Source organism: Andrena cerasifolii, chromosome 2, assembly GCF_050908995.1.
Source record: "Andrena cerasifolii isolate SP2316 chromosome 2, iyAndCera1_principal, whole genome shotgun sequence".
Lineage (NCBI taxonomy): Eukaryota > Metazoa > Arthropoda > Insecta > Hymenoptera > Andrenidae > Andrena > Andrena cerasifolii.
The window spans coordinates 22,385,580-22,403,857 of NC_135119.1; the positions used below are offsets into that span (position 1 = coordinate 22,385,580).

Here is an 18,278-nt window from a genome sequence, read left to right on the forward strand (position 1 = left end):
CTTAATTTAACAGATATTTTTTAAACAGCAGCTGATTGAAAAATTGTTTGAGTTGAATGACCCAGCATGACAACTACGTTCGAAAAAATAGGCGTGGCAACGGAGAGTTAATACGTGTCAAAGTCAAAACGTTCCGTTTGTCAAAAGATGATGTTAAATGTACAGAAATATCTTTGTTCAGTAAACCTACTTGTACTTTTACCAGAAATGGAAACAGTTCATAGATACCCACGGAAAATACTGGATTAAAAAATCATGTAATCGACAAAGCAAAGGAACTTTTGCACAGACCTAATATCAATACAATACTTGCCCTTAGATTTAGGAAAATCATAGAAAATGCCTCGCAGGGTATTCCCCGCCTGCAACACTCCCACGCACTTCAATCTCCCCGAAGCGAAAAACGAGGACAAGCAGGAGAACCCAACAAGGGTTGAACTGATCCGACCAAGTCCAGGATCGAGTCACGGCAGTCGTCCCATCGTTAGACCAACCACCTCATCGTCTCGTCCTTTCTCACCCGAGGATGCGCGCGGCCGGTCTCTCGACGGTCCCCCAGCTCACCAATTCCGGTTCCCACGTTTACATTTCGTGCATGCGCAATGGGTATATACCGTGTGGCCGGTGTATGTAGCGGTGGTAGCTCGTTAACCGGCTAACGGTAGGTCGGCTAGCAGCACGTTGCAGGCGCACAACCACCGAGAGTACAGGCGGCCGGTCGTAGAGCACACTGGCTAGAGGAGGGCGGCGGGGGACACGTCCGAGCGTGGCTTTACAGGGTACCTACAAGCTACCTGGAACGTCAGCCGCATATAGCAATCCCCGTGGAAGCCCTTAGGCTCATAGCAGTGCCTACGTTAACGTGTCTATTTGAGATATCAGCGATCGGCTGGTACACGGCTGCTGCACGACGCGACGAACTCGCCCTCGGGTCCTCCACGTTTTCGCGCCTGATGCGCGTTGGAAACCCACGGGGCCAAGTGTCGTTGAAAAACTTTGCTTTTTGGAGGGCTAGTGTGTCGAGGAATCGATGGATTTTTGGCGAGGATTCTGGCACTCTATTTAATCCGTGGAAAAGTGATAAGGCGTGTCAGCCACGCAGCAGTAAAGTCGAAAAGATTATAGGCTTGAGAGGGTAGGAAGCGGACGGGGTGGTAGAGAAAGAACTCGTGGCAGCTATACCTGCAATTTAATCAGGTATAAAGTCATTTACCGGCGTAGAACAATTTGCTGGGAAAGAAAAAGCCTCGAACAGGCGGGTTCGCATTAAATGTATAATGAACATGGAACCGCGCGCTCGGTCCAAGGAGAATTTTCCTAAGGGTACTAATTAACGCCGCGCCACTGTGTTACGTGCAAGAAACGGCGCTGTTAGGAGTCGCCATCGCAGCCGCTGCTACCTCATTCAAAGTTTTATTCTCCCCTAGGCTCCCGCAACGAGTTCAGCCGCCGCTTTCGAGGCGGCCATCGCGATCGGTGCCCACGGCGAAAATGTTGCGGCAGGCAGGGTTAAATGTATACGAACGAATGAGTCTGTAAATAATCGCGCGGACGTTTACGCGACAGGGAACCGTAACCGGCCGAGGAAAAAGGTCGAAAGGGAGAATCGACGATTGCGAGCTGCGGATCGTGGCACCCTGCAATTACTTCGAGAACCGTCTCCCTTCGCAATTGCGGCCGTGAAAAGCATCGTGTTACTTCGAATTAGTATCTGCTCGAGAAATTATCTCAGGTCTTTACTAAACAGCTGTGTGGAGTAGAAATAGGAATGGGAGATTTCAATGTACAATAACAGACATTCCCGTGTCCCTATCAGAGATCTTTCAGTCAAAGATAACTCTTCAACATATATATTTTTCATATTTGAAATTCATTTTTTATATTTGAAATTCATTTTTCATATTTGAAATTCGAAGTAAGTATTTAGTAATATTACCGCTGAAACTGATAGCACTGCCGTTAGAAGATCGAAGAGACGCGCGTGTTTCAGTAAACTTTTATCCGAATTAGCAGGAGGCACGATTACACGCGACCGTTGCAAAGAAACTCGAAGTCCCCGTGCGCTTAGCGCTGGAAATTATCTGTTTATACGTCAGTTCGCATTAATGCATTTTTCCCTTGATAATCCTTGTACTTACTGTCGTATTACGCGGCACGACGCTAATCCTATTCATTCGCGGCTCCGTTTGCGCGATTGTGCACGCGAGTTAAGATCTACGGGCTAACTCGTGCCCATTGTCTACGCGATTTTTACGCGGCCCTAGCGAGCGGTATCGCAATTACCGGTTCACGCCCCGCGAACTCGCGCAGCTTATTCCTGCGATTGGCTGGCTTTAATTACCGCATAATTGCGGGGACATCGAGGAATCCGTTGCGTTCTAAGAACTCCCCGCTAACTGATCGCTAAATCTATTCCTCCCCTTTAATTCACTGCAAGGCCCTTCTGATTTCTACGCTCCTATAGCCACGATTTATCCAGTCTCAGTTTTAATAGGATCTCCACGAGAAATATTCGCTCGCGTGCAGTTTCTGTTCGCGCGTATCTGGTGCAAGTAGCGAGTCAGTGATTTATCGCGAAATTGATCAGACGTCTGGGCGTTAGCCCCGGAAGCCTCGTGTTCTGGATCTACTTCCAGAAGATTCTCGGCTTTTCAACGATGGTGTGATAAATAAAATTTGGTCAATTAACAAGGTGTACCTCCCTAAAGCATCCTCGGAGGGGTACGAAATCATTTTTGCACAGCCCGCGTCCTCGAATCCAAGAATCCTTGCGCAAACGTGGACCGACAGGCCCGGCGAGGCATCAATATTCGTCATCCTTTACCGCGTGCTTTCCAAGTGACGTGTAATCGCGCTAGTCCATCGACAATGAAGTTATCGACACCGATTGCGGAGTACCGTTGATCGTATCTCTTCCCCTGGGCGCAGCGTGACGGGCATGCGAGGAAAATTCTAATTAGCCGCGGTACGATTTTTTTCTCAAATAAATCAATAACACGTACAGTGCCGGGGGGGGGGGAGGGTGAGAGAGGCGTGAGAGGGAGAGAGCGTGCAGCGACGCATTCAGACGAGAAGGCTATCAGAATTTATGAGCAGTGCCGATTGAAATGTTCCAGCGTGTTAGCGATGAATACACGCCGAGATTTAGCCCGCGAGAAGCATGCAGCAATAATACCGAAAGGTTATGACATCCTACTATAACCGTGGTTATTACATAATTACATAGCTCGCGCTCGTGCATCCTCTCCCCCTCGCCCTTCCGCGCAAAGCGGTTCGAAAAGGGAGACGACGGAAAATTCAATCGTTCAAGCACCAAGCACAAAACGCAAGGGCTCCGTAACGACCTACGTCACTCACCAACGATATTAATAATACGCCTGATATACGTCGATATACATACGTCTGTACATGAAACACGTGGCTCGTATATCACGTCAATTAAGATAGAAAATGCCTAGTGTCATAAGAGAGCCCCGTCTGCCTTTAATTATCCGCGGCGTTCAGCTCCGACAATTATCCGGTACGCTCGGAAGCGGTCCCAATAATAACAGCTCGCGTTACAATAATAACTGTTATAAATAATTAGTCGGTACGAGGGAGCTCGTCGTAAATCTAGCGGCGAGTCGCGTACCGCAGCCCGTATGAATGTATTCTCGCTCCCCGAGGCGAACCGTCCACTGTACGTCGCTTCCAGCTATACAACACCATAAATGAACAATCGCGATATTTAAAGACAAGCGCCGCGATCAATATCCTCGTAGCTGTTGATCGTACCATACCGATTCCGGCGAGTTAAAAGTAAGCGGTTCCAAATATGCGCCGCGTTAACCTGGGCGCTCGCATCAACTGACCTGCCGCGAAATGCCCGGAGGCTCCTTGAATTTATTCAGCTTCCTTCGATCGGCGCGTTATTAATTAAATTCCAGTGTTAATTGCCAGTTGAATGGGCATTTAAAGTTCAGCTCTACGTCAAGCTCCACCTCGGCCCAAGTCACTCGTAAATCAATTGTAGCCCGCGATCTTCGCGCGCCAATAAAGTGCAGTCACCCGGAGCAGTTATCCAAGTGTTAATTGTTGTGGGACACACACCCGCTGTGTTATTGATTCGTCGGTATCGAGTGATCGATGGCACAAAGAGGTGGTCGGGCGATGGCATCCAGCGTGCATAAGCTCGGTCTCAGCCAGTTGACATTAATTAAGCGTCAACGCCGCGCGGATTACCATTTTAATGGATAGTCTCAATTAACGGTTGAACACCAATTTAGTGCCGGCCGATTAAGCGAGCTGGTGGTGTTTAGTCCCCCGATACGGTGGCACGCGATCCTTCGAGGCAGTCACGCCTCTGCACAGATCGATTCTTACAGGCGATGAGGATCCGCGGCGAAGTTTCCAGGCGTGAAACGTCCAACGACGCGAAGCAGAAATTATCGATCCGTTTACGTAATCCGTTCTAATTAGAATTCGGGCCCGCAGGCGGGAAGAGGCGCAGCGTGCCGCGAAATTTCTACATCCTCCTGATGGAAGCAGGGCCCTCCTACGACGGATTTAAAGGTAATTTACGAGCCCGCGTTGCAACAGGGCCTGCGTAACGTTAACGGCGGCGGTGAAATACCGCCCGAAGTCTACGGCGAATCGTATATCAGCGCAATTAAGAGCGATTTCACGTGCACGGACGAGCGAAATAAAGCAGAGGGGGCCGGTGCACTTGCGGCGGAGGCTAGCAGTTTTGTAGCTCAGACGGATAGATATATTGCTTCAGTAATGACCGACTGGGCTAGACGGTGACGAGGAAATTCGGGCGACGGCTCCTTCGGAAGCTATTTTCCCTTTCGCAACTTTATATCACCGTGGTAGTGGCTCTGGGAGTATCGACAGACTCCAGCTGTTTGCAAATGATTTCCCAGAAATGAAGCTGGATCACCCACCGCGGTATCATCCCCGCGAGAAATCGAACACACGATTCCGCTTGCTAAGCTTAGCCGCGTACATTAGTCGAGCATGCACGGTGGAAGCGGCCCGTGAATTACGTTCTAATGAAAGACGCGGTTCGTGCGTGAAATTAAACGACGATTACCCGCGTGTACCCTCTTCCTCGTTCCCTCTCGCTCGTCCCTAGCCCGCGAGACTTCCTTCTCCCCCTGTTCCAGGGGCTTATTCGTTTCCACATCGACAACTCAATCGCGGTTCTCATCCGAGCCGCGACGAGTCATCAGGAGGATGTTTTACGCAACCGTCCGCCATTATCGAATATCTTCTTCCTCGGACATCCCTCTACCCTACCGCGATTCCTCGGCTTCGCTCGCCTCCGCCTCTTTCTTTCTCGGCCGCTAACGATCGCCAGTCGTTACGTCGTCCGTGCGACGCGTACGTATGTACTCCGCGACCAAAGACGAGAGGTAGGTACTCTCTCGACTGTTACCCGCGAGTCCGGCTTCGTAAGCTGCTTTGCAACCTGCCTAGCCAACAGTAATCACCTGCCACTCGGCTCTTCCTACCTGGGCAAATAAAAAACAATTCCCCAATCGCCATCAATCATGGAGAATTAGAGAAAACGGTTCCGTCCCCCCGTGTCTCTCATCCTGCCTCTCTTCATCCTACCCCCTGCGTCAGCCTCCATTTTCCTTTCCGTCGCTCCTCTCCCGTGTCGCCTCTTCCGATACGTCGTCTTCGCCCTCCCACCCCTCCGACGACGAGAGGATTTTTCTCTATCTGGCTTCGTAGGGCACACCGAGGTCGACTCGCGTGTCGTGACTCGCTCCAGCAGAGATTTCCTCCTTATTGCCGTTAAACGCGATACCCTACGACCGGGACGAAACATCGGAATCTCATTTGATAACTCGTTACGATGTGTACAGCCGTGCGGCAGGACTCCAGGCACCTCGATAAGGTGGCGAGGTCTCGGGGAGTTTCGATGGGGTGCTCAGGTCTGATGGGATTTCGTTTTGGTAACCGAAGGATCGTTTACAGCGGTGGGAGATTGAGAGTTAGGTGGAAGGATGGATGAAGAATTTGTCAGATATGTTTCTCATATTAGACACTTAATATTTCCCACGTCGTGTTCACGACTTAATCCTCCGCTTCCCTGTCGCATAAATTAACTTGGCCGACCAGTGTATCACCTTTCTCACCCAGAATTAGCTTCGGTGAAACACCATATTGGACTCGAGTACCTATGCGCCTATTGGGTGAAGAGGGGCGCCTAGTAGAACGTCAAGGGCGTCATTTTAACTGACGGACAGCAAAACGACCAGGCATGCCTGCTTGTAAGGAAGATGACCAACGTCCGACGCAATTTCCACACCAGCACGCGCCGTCAGGGTAATTGACACCGTCGGACAGGCTGCATTATTTACCGATATTTAGAAAACCGCTGTCCAACACGATGACATGCTAAACCAGTAGCCACAAATAACGCTTACGCGCTTCGCAGGCAGTAAAGAGGGATTAGAAGCTGACAACAATTGCTCCTCTGACAAGTTCCTCCCTGCTACATTCCAGCTAAATGCTAGCAGAAGTCTTACAGACGGTAGAAGATTTTACAAAATCTGCAGTGCAAATAATTATTCTGCAGGCAAAGTAAAATTTCATGGCCTATGCAATCCCTGGTGCGTATTAATGGAAAAGACGGTTATCCTGTAATCCAGGAAATCAGTTTTACCAAATCTTGCCCTACGTTGAGATCTAAAGACGCGGTAGCGTCTCGACGCCAAGTACATGAAAGACACCCTGTATATGTCAAATTTTGACAGCTTATCGTCAAGTTATAACCAAGTTATAAACGTGTTTTTACAAATATGTATCGTTGTACCATGTTTCATTATATTGCGTTTTAAAGTAATTCCAAGATCATTCATCGACATTGATAACTTTCCTCTCACAAGTTTTCAAATAATTTATTATTTTAAAACTCTGTCCGTATAAGTACACTTTCATTATTTTGCGTTTTTAAATAATTCTTATTCGTCGACTTAACCTAGCCACGCCAAGTATTTGACTTCCAGGCCGCGGACATCTAGGCAAATATCTAGATGTTACATTTTATCTTCGCATTATTAAAATTTCCGCGATATGGATAATGGAATGTATGAACACAGCATTTTAGCTGTGTATATGTAGTTGAGTCATCTTAAGCGCAGTTGGAAAGCACCTTTATATACTTGCAGCTCATTTTGATTTCACATTTTTTTTATATTCTAATTATTATTATCTTCTACTCTTTTGTGATTTATTTGATTTCATGTATTTCGCGTAATTTTTTTACTTTTTTGAAGTTTTTTTATGGGGTACGTGTTACTGGGAGCCTCGTCCGCAAAATTTCGCAATCGATTCGGCCAACGCCTATCGCGAGACAGTGCAGACACCGAGGACAGAGGAAAGTCTCACAACAATAGCGTTTTCCCTCGATCATTTATGGCATCGAATTAAGGGCGATAAATTATTAATTGCAGGAAAGGGATCGGTTCACCTGCAACCGTGGGAACGTTGCAACGGCCTTGTGGAACCTCCGCGAGTGACGGCCCGTAAAAACGCTAATGATATCTGATTGCTCCCTATTCACGATGATACCTAGGCCTGCACGCCGCTCGTGCAGGCTCGCCTCGAGGTACCCGTCCCTCGGCCACCTTATCTGCCGTCTTATCACCGCGCCGCCTCCAGGCGCGCCTCGCCTCGTCAAACGTTGCCAGCCCCATTAGAATCGCTCCGCGGACAAATGTCACAGCTGGGTCTCTATCAAGAGACACGGTAGTGTCTCGAGCCAAGTACACGCACAGCGCGAGACACAGAGTGTCTATATTACGCCACGACCCGCTATCAAGAACCCTTCGATTATCGAATCTCAATAATGATTGATCCGATTAGATTTTGAATGGTCTTAATGGATAGCTTGGGTTTGATTTACATCAGAAAAGTGTCTTCGTTTTGTTCCTACGTGCCTTATGAGCTGAGATATTTCAATTCAAAGTTCCAATTTGCCGAATTTTATGTTCTAAAAGGTTAATCATCGTCGTCGTCAAGTGTAGGCAAGAGGGGAACATAAAAGGGTGAGGAAATGTACCGCCAAATCACGCAGCACGAAAAAGACAAAATGAAGGGTACACACAGGTTTAGAGGTTGTCCAGAGAAGGTTAGATAGACAGAGGAGCATCTTCTATTGCGCAAGTTTCTGGAAATTTGTCAAATAAGGTAAATCGATAAAATTTGTCAAAAGATATAGCATTATGAATTAAGAAAATTATAGTCGATTTTACAAAACTAATCATATACAAAAATTGCGCTAATTATAACAATGGCTATTTATACAAACAAAAAAATGTATTAAATAATATTAAGCAGATATATTTTTATTTTATACAAATAGATATTTAAATACCAATAAATATTTTATTCAAAATACTTGGTGCTGCGAAACTGAAAAAATGTTAATCGTCTTAGTATTAATAATTTACAACAACTCCGTTACAATCTAAAATACATCAGCATATACATATTAGAAACGCAATTGATACATATTTATTACATATATATTAAAAGATTAATGCAATTTATACATATTTATTCAGTTTAACAACACCAATTCGGGGCGCAGCGCCAAGTATTTTGAAAAAAATATTTATTGGTATTGAAATATCTATTTGTATAAAATGAAAATATATCTGCTTAATATTATTTAATACACTTTTTGTTTGTATAAATAGCCATTGTTATAATTGGCGCAATTTTTGTATATCATTAATTTTGTAAAGCTAAATATAGCACATTAATAAATTTACGACAGTTTTTGTCGTTCGTCTGCGCGCGCGCACCTTTTTGTACCTTTTTTTTAAAAAAGATAATTTTGTGGAGATCACAACTGACTGTACACCTCGCTTACCGCTTGCCGCTCGCTAATTTTCCGAATCATAGCGCGGCAATCGCGCCTCGCCAGCGAAACAACGGATTTCCAACGATCGCCGGGCTTCCCGAGGACATTATCCCCCGTGTGAACCGAGAATGCCGTGTTCACGCAGCGCGGCGGCAATCTAATCAGTCGACGGCCGCTGTAAAAGGATTATTCCACTTTTCAGCGTGGCTACCTTTGCGACGCGATACGTTGCTTGCGGAAGAAAAGCTTCGCTCTGTTCTTTTTCTCTAATCGATCTGTGATGGGTAGCGCAAGTAGCACACGAACAAGGAACGCGTGTGTTGGAACAACATCGAGGAAGATTGAAACTAAGGACAGGGAAGACTGGAAAAAGGCTGAAGTTACAAACTGATCGTAAGCTGGCGCTGCTCGAAGAAACTTCTTCTACCCGCGAGCGGTAATCCGATCGATCTTCGCGATGTCAAGGTTCGCCGCCTCTGTGGCTCGAAAGTCTGCCCCGCGACTTGAATCAATCGCCGCTGAAGGTGTTCGTGTCTGCCGAAGTAATAGTCACTGAAAGAAGCCTGAGAGGGGGACGGGGCTGGAGGCGGTGGTTCAAATGAAAACTCTCTCGCAAGCTTCTCGCCCCGTCGGGGATCGAGATCGTGACGCGAAGGGAGGGCAGGCAAGATTGCGGCAACGGATCGTCCGTCGCCGATAAAACAATAGTCGTAAGCTCCTGTCAGGCCGGCCAAAGGGACGGAAAGAGAGGCGGGAGGACGGGGCTGGGAGGAAGGGGAGCACAGACTGGCCGACTGCTTGTGGGAGGAAACCGGCAAACTCATTCCCAGCCGTCGAGGACCTCGACATTTCCCGTCATGGTGTACCCCCTGTCTATTCGTCCGAAACGTTTCGATCGCGATACTTCAGAAAGAGAGGAAAGATTAATGCTTCGCGAGCACCTCTCTCCCTCCCGATCTCTTGCTCTTTTTCTTTCTCTTTCCCGTGGTCCCCACCCTCGCTGGTTTCCATCGCCGCGGCTCGCTTCGACAAATGATACTCCGTTGGACGATTGCGCGATAGCCTGTCAGTTAAATTATTATTGCGTTTACTCCGGGGACTACGCAATCTCGCGGAGACTTTGTAATACGTTTGAGCGAAGGTATCGTCGCCTCTCGTAATTATGTGCCGATCGTGATCGAACGATCTACACCCTGGCCTCGAGGATAGCCTCGGCTCGAAACGCAGCGGAGGCTGCAACTCCTCGGATTAGCCCTTTTGCGCAACGTGTTACCTCCGCGCGTCGCTGACAGCTTATTCAGCGTGGGTGTTCGCATCGCTTGATAAGAAGGAGATGATTGAACTGTCTTTCATCCTGCACCCTTGCTGTTGAACTTTGCGAACTATCGGCGCACCGAACAACGGATACTTGCATCTGAATAATTTACTGATAAGAGCTGCGCCCGCTCGTCTTTGCATCGCACTTTTAAGCCGAGAGCAGGATACGGCAGGAATTAGGAAGTGAACGTAGCCGAGACGTTACGTAAAGGACTGTCAAAGTGTACGTAACGTATCCTGTACACGATTCCAAATAAAGAACCGTATGAATGCGAGTTTGATTACTATTGCTCTCTAAGGTATCGAGACCTCGGCATAAGGACTCTTGAGGAATTTATGTGAGTGACTTGCTCGCCAGGAGAAGAAGAGTTGGCTTGTCTTCCTCCTCTGACAGGAATCAATGGACAGACATAGATGACATGCCCGATCTGAAAGCATTCCGTCGAACGTACCGTGCCGTTCGAGATCAATCCGAGTTAATCATCCAACCTTCTGAGCCCGGATACCTTAGTGACAAATCGAAGCCCAGCTTGCGCAGGCTCCGGTTAAAGTCTGGGAAAGAGAGGCAGCCTCTTAAAAGGGAATTAAGCGAATCACCAAAACCGATCGAGCGCGGTTCTCTGGCCGCGCGGTTAGGACAGAAAACCGAGTGGAAAATTAATGCGAGAAGTCAGAGAACGCGGGGCCTAGATATGCCAGGTGATGGAGGGACGATCTGACAACGAGCAAATGATGATCCTGGTAGAAAATCGCCGGAAGGTGTTAACCTGGAACGGTACGAGTCAGGCGTTCACGTACCACGGAGACGTCGGACCGTCGGCGTCGGTCACGTGGCTGCATCTCGCATTAATTCGTTATTTATTTGAAATATACGGATCTTCTGCCGCTCCGGGCGCAAGAGTGTAAAACGACGGACATCAGCTGGCTGCTCTCCAGAGCGTTTAACCTTAATGACGCGTCTTTAACGACGTACAACCGTTCCAGCCGTGCCTGCGCTACGCTCTTGGCACCGCTGCAGCGTTTCCCACGAGCCTATCTAGACGATCTCTATGGACCACAGCACGATCTCTTAATTGTTACTTCGGCGCATATCATACGCGATCTCCTTGGTGTCAGTTTGCCGGCGAGACGGGGGCAGGGAACAAACTTGCAGCAACGTCCAGTCGTGTTCGCACCCTGCGCTAGAATTCTATCCGCATCCCATGGAAATCCTTTCTTAAGCAGAACAAGGACACTGAGACGCAACTGCACAATGCGCATTTTATAAAAGATTCTCTTAAGAATGAAAAGTATTCGAAGAAACATTAAAGACCCCTGGTACCTGCCAAGATTACTGAAACCTTGATAACTTCCTATATCCAGCAGGGAACAGTAAAAATCGCAAATCGTCACGAACCATAGCAGAGATGTAACTAAAAACAGGACTAAGAATCCTCGATACATGCGTGACGTATCTAGGAAGTGGTGGAAAAGAACGAATGCAGGTAAGAGGACCCAGATTAGCCGGGAGAGGAGAAGATCCATCAATTCTCCTGTGATAGAGCCTGGAAGAAGCAAGGATCGTCAGGCACGTCGCGTCGGCCGCGTATTTTGCAATGTCGCGGCGAGAGCATCGCGTGGTTAAACAGGCGGCCGTTGGTTCGGCACATGCAAATGCCGCGGGTGCAACAGCGGCCGGGGATCGTCGCGGGATTGGTCGGATATCTTTTTCGCTACGTGGCCGATGCAAAAGGAGCTCGGCCAGCGCGGATTGGCCGGGCGGCTTGGCGCGGTTCACCGCGACTTTTCCGATTAGAAATCAACGCTGCACTGGATGCCCCTCTACTTAGGAGGAGCCTGTCGAAGTAGGTCATCCTATCTTGCCTTGGACTAGCGGTAAAATAGCCTCTCTCTCGTCCGAGTGGGGGTGGCGTGGAGGGGTCTCCTCCTCGATGACTCGAGTCACTCTGCTTTTACCTATCCTCTCTATTTCTTTCTCGCTTCTCCTCCCACCTATTCCTCCGGAATATCTTCCCGCCGCGCCGTTGATCCGTCCTCGGTCTCCTCTTCAACGAAACCGAAGGAAAGAAAAGGAAAAAAGAGGAGCCGCGATACGCGAGGACCGTGATCCTCGGCCAGCAAGAGACATCGAACTGGATGGGCAAGAGGGGAGCAGAAAGAGGGAGGCAGAGGGAGATTGTTGGCGGGCGTGATGGAGGGGTCGCACTCCACCACCTGCCAGGTAAATCCCCGGAGCGGAAAGACCTCCACGTGCCACGATTCGCCGATTGGATCCCCGCCAATCCCGTTTCGCCCGATACCGCCGTGCCAAGTAATCAAGCGGAGGCGATACCGCGGCCTGGCTGCATGGAAATCCCGTTTCGATCCTCGTTAACGTTTCCACTTCTTATGGACGTTTTCTATACGAGGACGATCCGGTTTTGTCTGCCGGAGACCACCGGGGACTCGTTTCGACCCTTCCACGGTTTTCAGTGGATCGACGCGGGATAACGATTCTGGCACTCTCGGGAATCTGCTTGCTAGAATGACGAACAGAATTGCCGGGACGCTCGCGAACTGATACCGGGATTTCATCCCGTACGCCAGCTGGGTCTCTGATACCTCTAACGATTTTACGGAATCAGTAGAACAACCTCGGGTTCTATCATCCTAGGTAGCTATCACGAGGAGCATTCTAACGTCTGCTAATGTGGATGCATACAATTTGAAGACGATAAAGTGGAAAGCCAGCCCGAGACACTGCGCATCACTCATCGCGGAATGAATGTAATTGTCTCCGCATGCAGCGAAAGATGGATTTCATAGAATAATCGCCAGGTAGGTGCGCTTCAACGAGCTTCCTTCGTTGTTGCCCGCAGCTCTCGCAACTTTCACAACCACCCGACCCGCAGATTCATCCCGCAGGGTGACTAACGTTAAATAATAATCTATCCCCGGGGAATATGTTTTACCGGGGTCAGCGAGTGCGCTGAAAGTCAGTCGGTTATCGTTAGACGCTTAAAGAACCTCGTGTCCCGTTAATCATGAGTTCCAATATTTCTCAATGTCTTAATGAGAAGAAGCATTATCGCACGGCCTAACGTGGCACCGCTGTGTGAAATCGCGTATATAGATCGCGTGTTCACGTGCTATCATACTCGTGCCCGCGCCCGCGCTCGCGCGCGCGCGCACGCTGTATCTAAATATCCTTTCTGAGGGTAGGACACGGACTTCGTGATACTCATCGATGATCCCTCGACCTCTCGTGTAACGATAACACCGCGAGCGGCACCTATATCTGCTGATTTACGACCCGATACACGTTTCTCAGATACCAAGGAAGGATTAATTGAGAGGAGTCGAGTGACACGTTGTCTGCGAACGTGAATTTAAAATTTTACATTCGACCAAAGAAAAATATGTTCCTTTACATTACAGAGACAAAAGATACTGCTTTCGCAAAATTTTCCAATAGCTCGAAAAACATGAAACAATTCGTAGACTCTTCGATACTCACGAGTAACAGGTGGCTCCTCTAAAAAAAAAACTTTAGACATTAAACACTCTTCCCACGGCAATCAATTATATACCGCCTTGCATCGAACGTCGCTGGACCACCGCGAATTTCCATCTCCGATCCTTCGTCTAAATTTTCCAGCCCATTCCGGCCTCTATCTCGTTCATTAATGAACCCAGTCCGCCATCCACGTAATCTCTCTTCGTCCGCCAGTCTCCTCAGCATCCCCCACGAAGAAGAACGAAACAGAGGAATAAAAGTTCCGCGCGCTTAATAACTCGCATAGTGACATGGACACCCGCCCACCTGGGATACTCCGAGCGTTGAGTAATCCAGGCAAAACGATTATAAAGGCCTCGAGTGGCCGGCTGCGCGAGGACGTGCGCGCAATTGATGATTATAATTAAGAAGCAATTAAACGTGCTTATTTGCGCGTCGGCGGACCGTTATGTAGAAGAGGCTGCGCGGAGCCTAGCGCTAATTAAGGGTTAACGTTTCAATCCGACGGTCCAGGTGAGCGTGCGCGAATTGCGCAAATAATTGTACAATACGGCCCCTGGGTGACGTCGCCTTTTATCGTGAGGCCACGTCGACGTGGCCCACGGTCGTTCCTTCGCTCGTTTCCATCGCGTCACGTTTGCATTCGACCGCGCAATCTGTTCCTGGATCTGTGTGGACGCGAGACACCTCGACCCTATTCAGAGGGCTCAGCAGCTGGTGTGGAATCACAGCAGTCTATTTCTTAAATGAATCTTACGCAGTGCAAGATTATCAGCGTAAAAACGTGTCCCGGAAACTTCCCGGTTGACGACAAAAAAAACGTCCGATTCTCCTTCATGGAAGTCCCTCTAGAGGATACTACAAAGGACCACGTGAAATCTGTAGGTTCATTTGCGAGCCACCCCCTTCGAGAAGAAGAGAGTCTGTGACCGTGCACAGGTAACTGCGAAATGACGCTATCGCGGAACCACTGCCGAGGATTACGTCCAGAAAGCGTGCGCCGGTTTATCGAGCGACCATAACCCCTGCGCGGAATGAAAATCCACGCGAAGGTCGTGACGACGTAACGCGAGGGCCGCAGGAACGGCCACGGGTTAACGGGACGAGCGGACGGGTCGATCGGGGGTGGATACGCGCGGGCCGGACGACGCAACTTTTATCAGGAAACGAGGAGAGTGCGATCAGGAAGTTCCGTGGAATGTCAGCGTTCTGTCCCTACGATTATGTCGCGGCCGAGGTGAATCCTTATCCCGGCAGGATCGTCGGTCGTGAGGTTAAGTCTATAGCTGGAAATAGAGACTCGGCCGTTAAGGGGGAGGAAGAAGCGGCGGAGGTGGAGGAGGAGAAGAAGAGTTTCCTGAAGGAGGAGGATGAGGAAGAGGAAAGACGAAGGGCCACGGGCAGAGGGGACGAAGACAGAGGAGCGGAGAAGGTGGAACGAGCCAGGTAAAGATTACGCGTAGAGATACGCCTAGACGGCGAAATTCAAATGAGCCGCGGGACTAAATCGAAGAGGCTCGGCCTGCTGGATCGGTTACACCGCATTTGGTATCTGATCCTGGAAACTGGAACCGTACGGGACGTCACAGGGAACGGTGCTGTAACTCGGCGCGTAACGCGCGTGTCGTTCGTATTCGCCGGGGCCCGGGGTTACAATAGTCCCCATCATCCCCTGATCGTTATCGCAATTAAAACCGGTTCGGGACGGGGCACCGTGTATTATATAGGTACACCTACTTGGGAGCACACACCTGTCTTCTTTTTAGCGTTTTATATCCCGACACGCACGGAATTGGACGGGGTATTGTGTTACCCCGTTGTTGGCTTTGCGCGGCACCGCGATTACGCTGACGTTCCAGAGCTTCGACGTGGAGGAGATTTCAGTCAAGCGTCAACGTTCCAACTTCCTTCAGCTAACTTTGGACCTTAGCCACTGAGGTGACACATTGTAGCCAACGAATAGGGGATTTGTTGAACTTAACAAACCCCTCCTGGCATCATCAATTTATCACGATCGAAGATCCATTCCATCGATTCGAAAGAAATCGGGGATGTACAAAGAAGCAGAGGTCAGCGAGCGCCTGGACGTCAATCATGCACTCCCGCGCGTATGCCCGCGGATAAACAAAATTCAATTTGAATCGCGACCAGAAGAACCGTCATTAGCCGGGCGACGGGGAGACCAGCAGCGTCGAGAGATTACGATTCGCGACGGTGCATCGCGGCCGTGGATCGCGTAGTCGCAGCGGGTAAAACGAGAAGCTGATGCTCGCTGGAAGAGAATGGCAGAAGGGGAGAGCCGGTCATTACCGAAGGAACACCTAGCATGACTTATGGGGAGTCCAGCTCGCCAAGAAGAGCCTCCCAGGCAAGAAGTCGCGAGGATTGGATCCCGCGGCCAGGCTCACGCGATGCATAATTCTTCGACTTGCGCGAGACCCGAGCAAACTGCTGCTTGTGTCGTACTCGTCGGCTACCATTGTAGTAACACACGCGGGGGGAAAAAGCGCCAGCAAGGGTACACCTATCTGTACTAACCTTGGGTAAAATTGTACGCGCGTTTGTACCTCGGCAGGACGCGGCGCTGGGCAACGCTTCTGGCGAAGAAAACCACGTCTCTTCTTCTTCCTTCTCGTTTCTTCGCATTTCTTCTCGTTGCTGCGCTATTTTCGTAATTGAGTTGCTAGATTGCTTTTTCTTTCGGTATTCGCCTCGTTGCCGGGTTCGATATTTTAGTTCCTTTTAGGTATCAGTGGCACAGTTTGCATTCCATTAGAGCATATCCCCATAAACAACTTCAAAAAAGTAAAAAATTTACGCCAAGTACGTGAAAGCAAATAAATCACAAAAAATAGAAGATAATAATAATTGTAAAATAAAAAAAGATGTGAAATCAAAATGAGATTCACGTACATAAAGGTAATGATAAATACAAATAAATATTTTAATACGAATAAACATTTTATTCAAAATACTTGGCGCTGCGTCCCGAATTGGCGCCGCTAAACTGAATAAATATGTATAAATTGCATTAATTAATCTTTTCCTTTCTTTCTTGTGTGCATTCATGAATGTGTGTATGTGTGCGTGCGCATATGCTACGTATGACATTAGAATTAAATATATGTAGAATAAATCTGACTGCGTTTCTGATATGTATATGTATATGTTTATGTATTTTAGATTGTAAGGGAGTTATTGTAAATTATTAATACGAGGACAATTAACATTTTTTCTGTTTCGCAGCGCCAAGTATTTTGAATAAAATGTTTATTCGTATTAAAATATTTATTTGTATTTATCATTACCTTTATGAACGTGCAGCTCATTTTGATTTCACATCTTTTTTTATTTTATAATACGTATTATACTGACGAAAAATTACATGAACAAGAAAAATCAAAAGAAAAATCTTACCGGTTCTGACAGAACCATGGGACGATATTACGATATCTCTGTCATGCGTGGACCGATTTTATTGAATTTGGTCTTGATCGAAAGCTTATATCCGATTTACATGAGAAAAATGCCTTTAAATTTAGAAAATATTGCAGGCATGATGAGATATTAATGAAATAAGTTTCAGGTTAGGTTGAAATTGCCGTGCGACGAGTAAATGATAGCGGTAGCGACAGTCGACATATACAAGGTGTCTTCATGTACTTGGCGTCGAGACGCTACCGCGTCTCTAGATACCAACAGAAATGCAACAGCGTCTTTCCCGCCTGTTTCTCTCGATACCACCAACAAACCGTTCAAAATAAATGTCCACTTAACCTCCCACGACCCCTCAGGTGTTCCATGCACCGAAACCGAGGTATTCGACGAATAAAAGCGCGCCAGGCAGTCGTAGGTGGCTCGGTGAGACCGGGACGCTGGGAATCGAAGGCGACAGGCTGGAACTCGAGGTATTTCGGGTTTTGCGAGCGTCCTCGAATTAAATGCATCGCTAATGAGCCGCTCGTGAAATTGCGCTGCGGCACGCTGGTCGCACGAATGCGTCACGCATTTGCCACCTTTAACGAGCGTGCTTAATAGGGACGCGGCCGCGTAATCCTGCGGCAAAGAAAAACGCCAATAAATCACTGGACCAACCGGCCAGCATGCGATGCCGTCCTGTGTAAAATTGCTGGACATATCTGCGCATTGTTCGTTGCTATGAATTTTTGCATTTATGGGTTTCTCAGGCTTAAATCTGTTCTAACGTTGGGACGACGAGAGAACGAAGACGGTGATCTTCCCTTGCGTTTCGCCTGCAATACCTCAAAGCGAAATGGACGGGGAAGCCGTGCTATTATTTCGTTATTAATCAAGTTTTCTTGCAGCGCGACCGATAGCGAAATGCTCTTCTTGCGTGGCGGACGGGGGAAACACCGCGGGCGAACTATCGACGCAAGGATATGATACATGGGACGCCATGCGGCGTCAAACGCTTCTTGCAAGCTGCGAGGATAATGCCTGGAAACAGATTGTACCTGTGTTCCTTCACAATAGCAGTTTGGCTATTGTTGAAGCAGCAAAAAAGACATTAACTTTGCGACCACTTTAAATTTAAAGCCCCTCTAGACTACGCTCATTTCTACAACGTATCGTCCTTAGACT

At 48.2% G+C, this 18,278-nt stretch overlaps 1 protein-coding gene and 1 long non-coding RNA gene across 4 annotated transcripts in view; one reads left to right on the forward strand and one right to left on the reverse strand.

The window, feature by feature from the left end:
* LOC143378986 (uncharacterized) overlaps window positions 1–18,278 on the forward strand; it is a 289,875-nt gene that overhangs the window by 140,781 nt on the left and 130,816 nt on the right. The window lies entirely within an intron of this gene.
* The window catches only part of LOC143378968 (uncharacterized), a 314,434-nt gene that overhangs the window by 114,438 nt on the left and 181,718 nt on the right, over window positions 1–18,278 (reverse strand). The gene's annotated exons all lie outside the window — the stretch shown is intronic.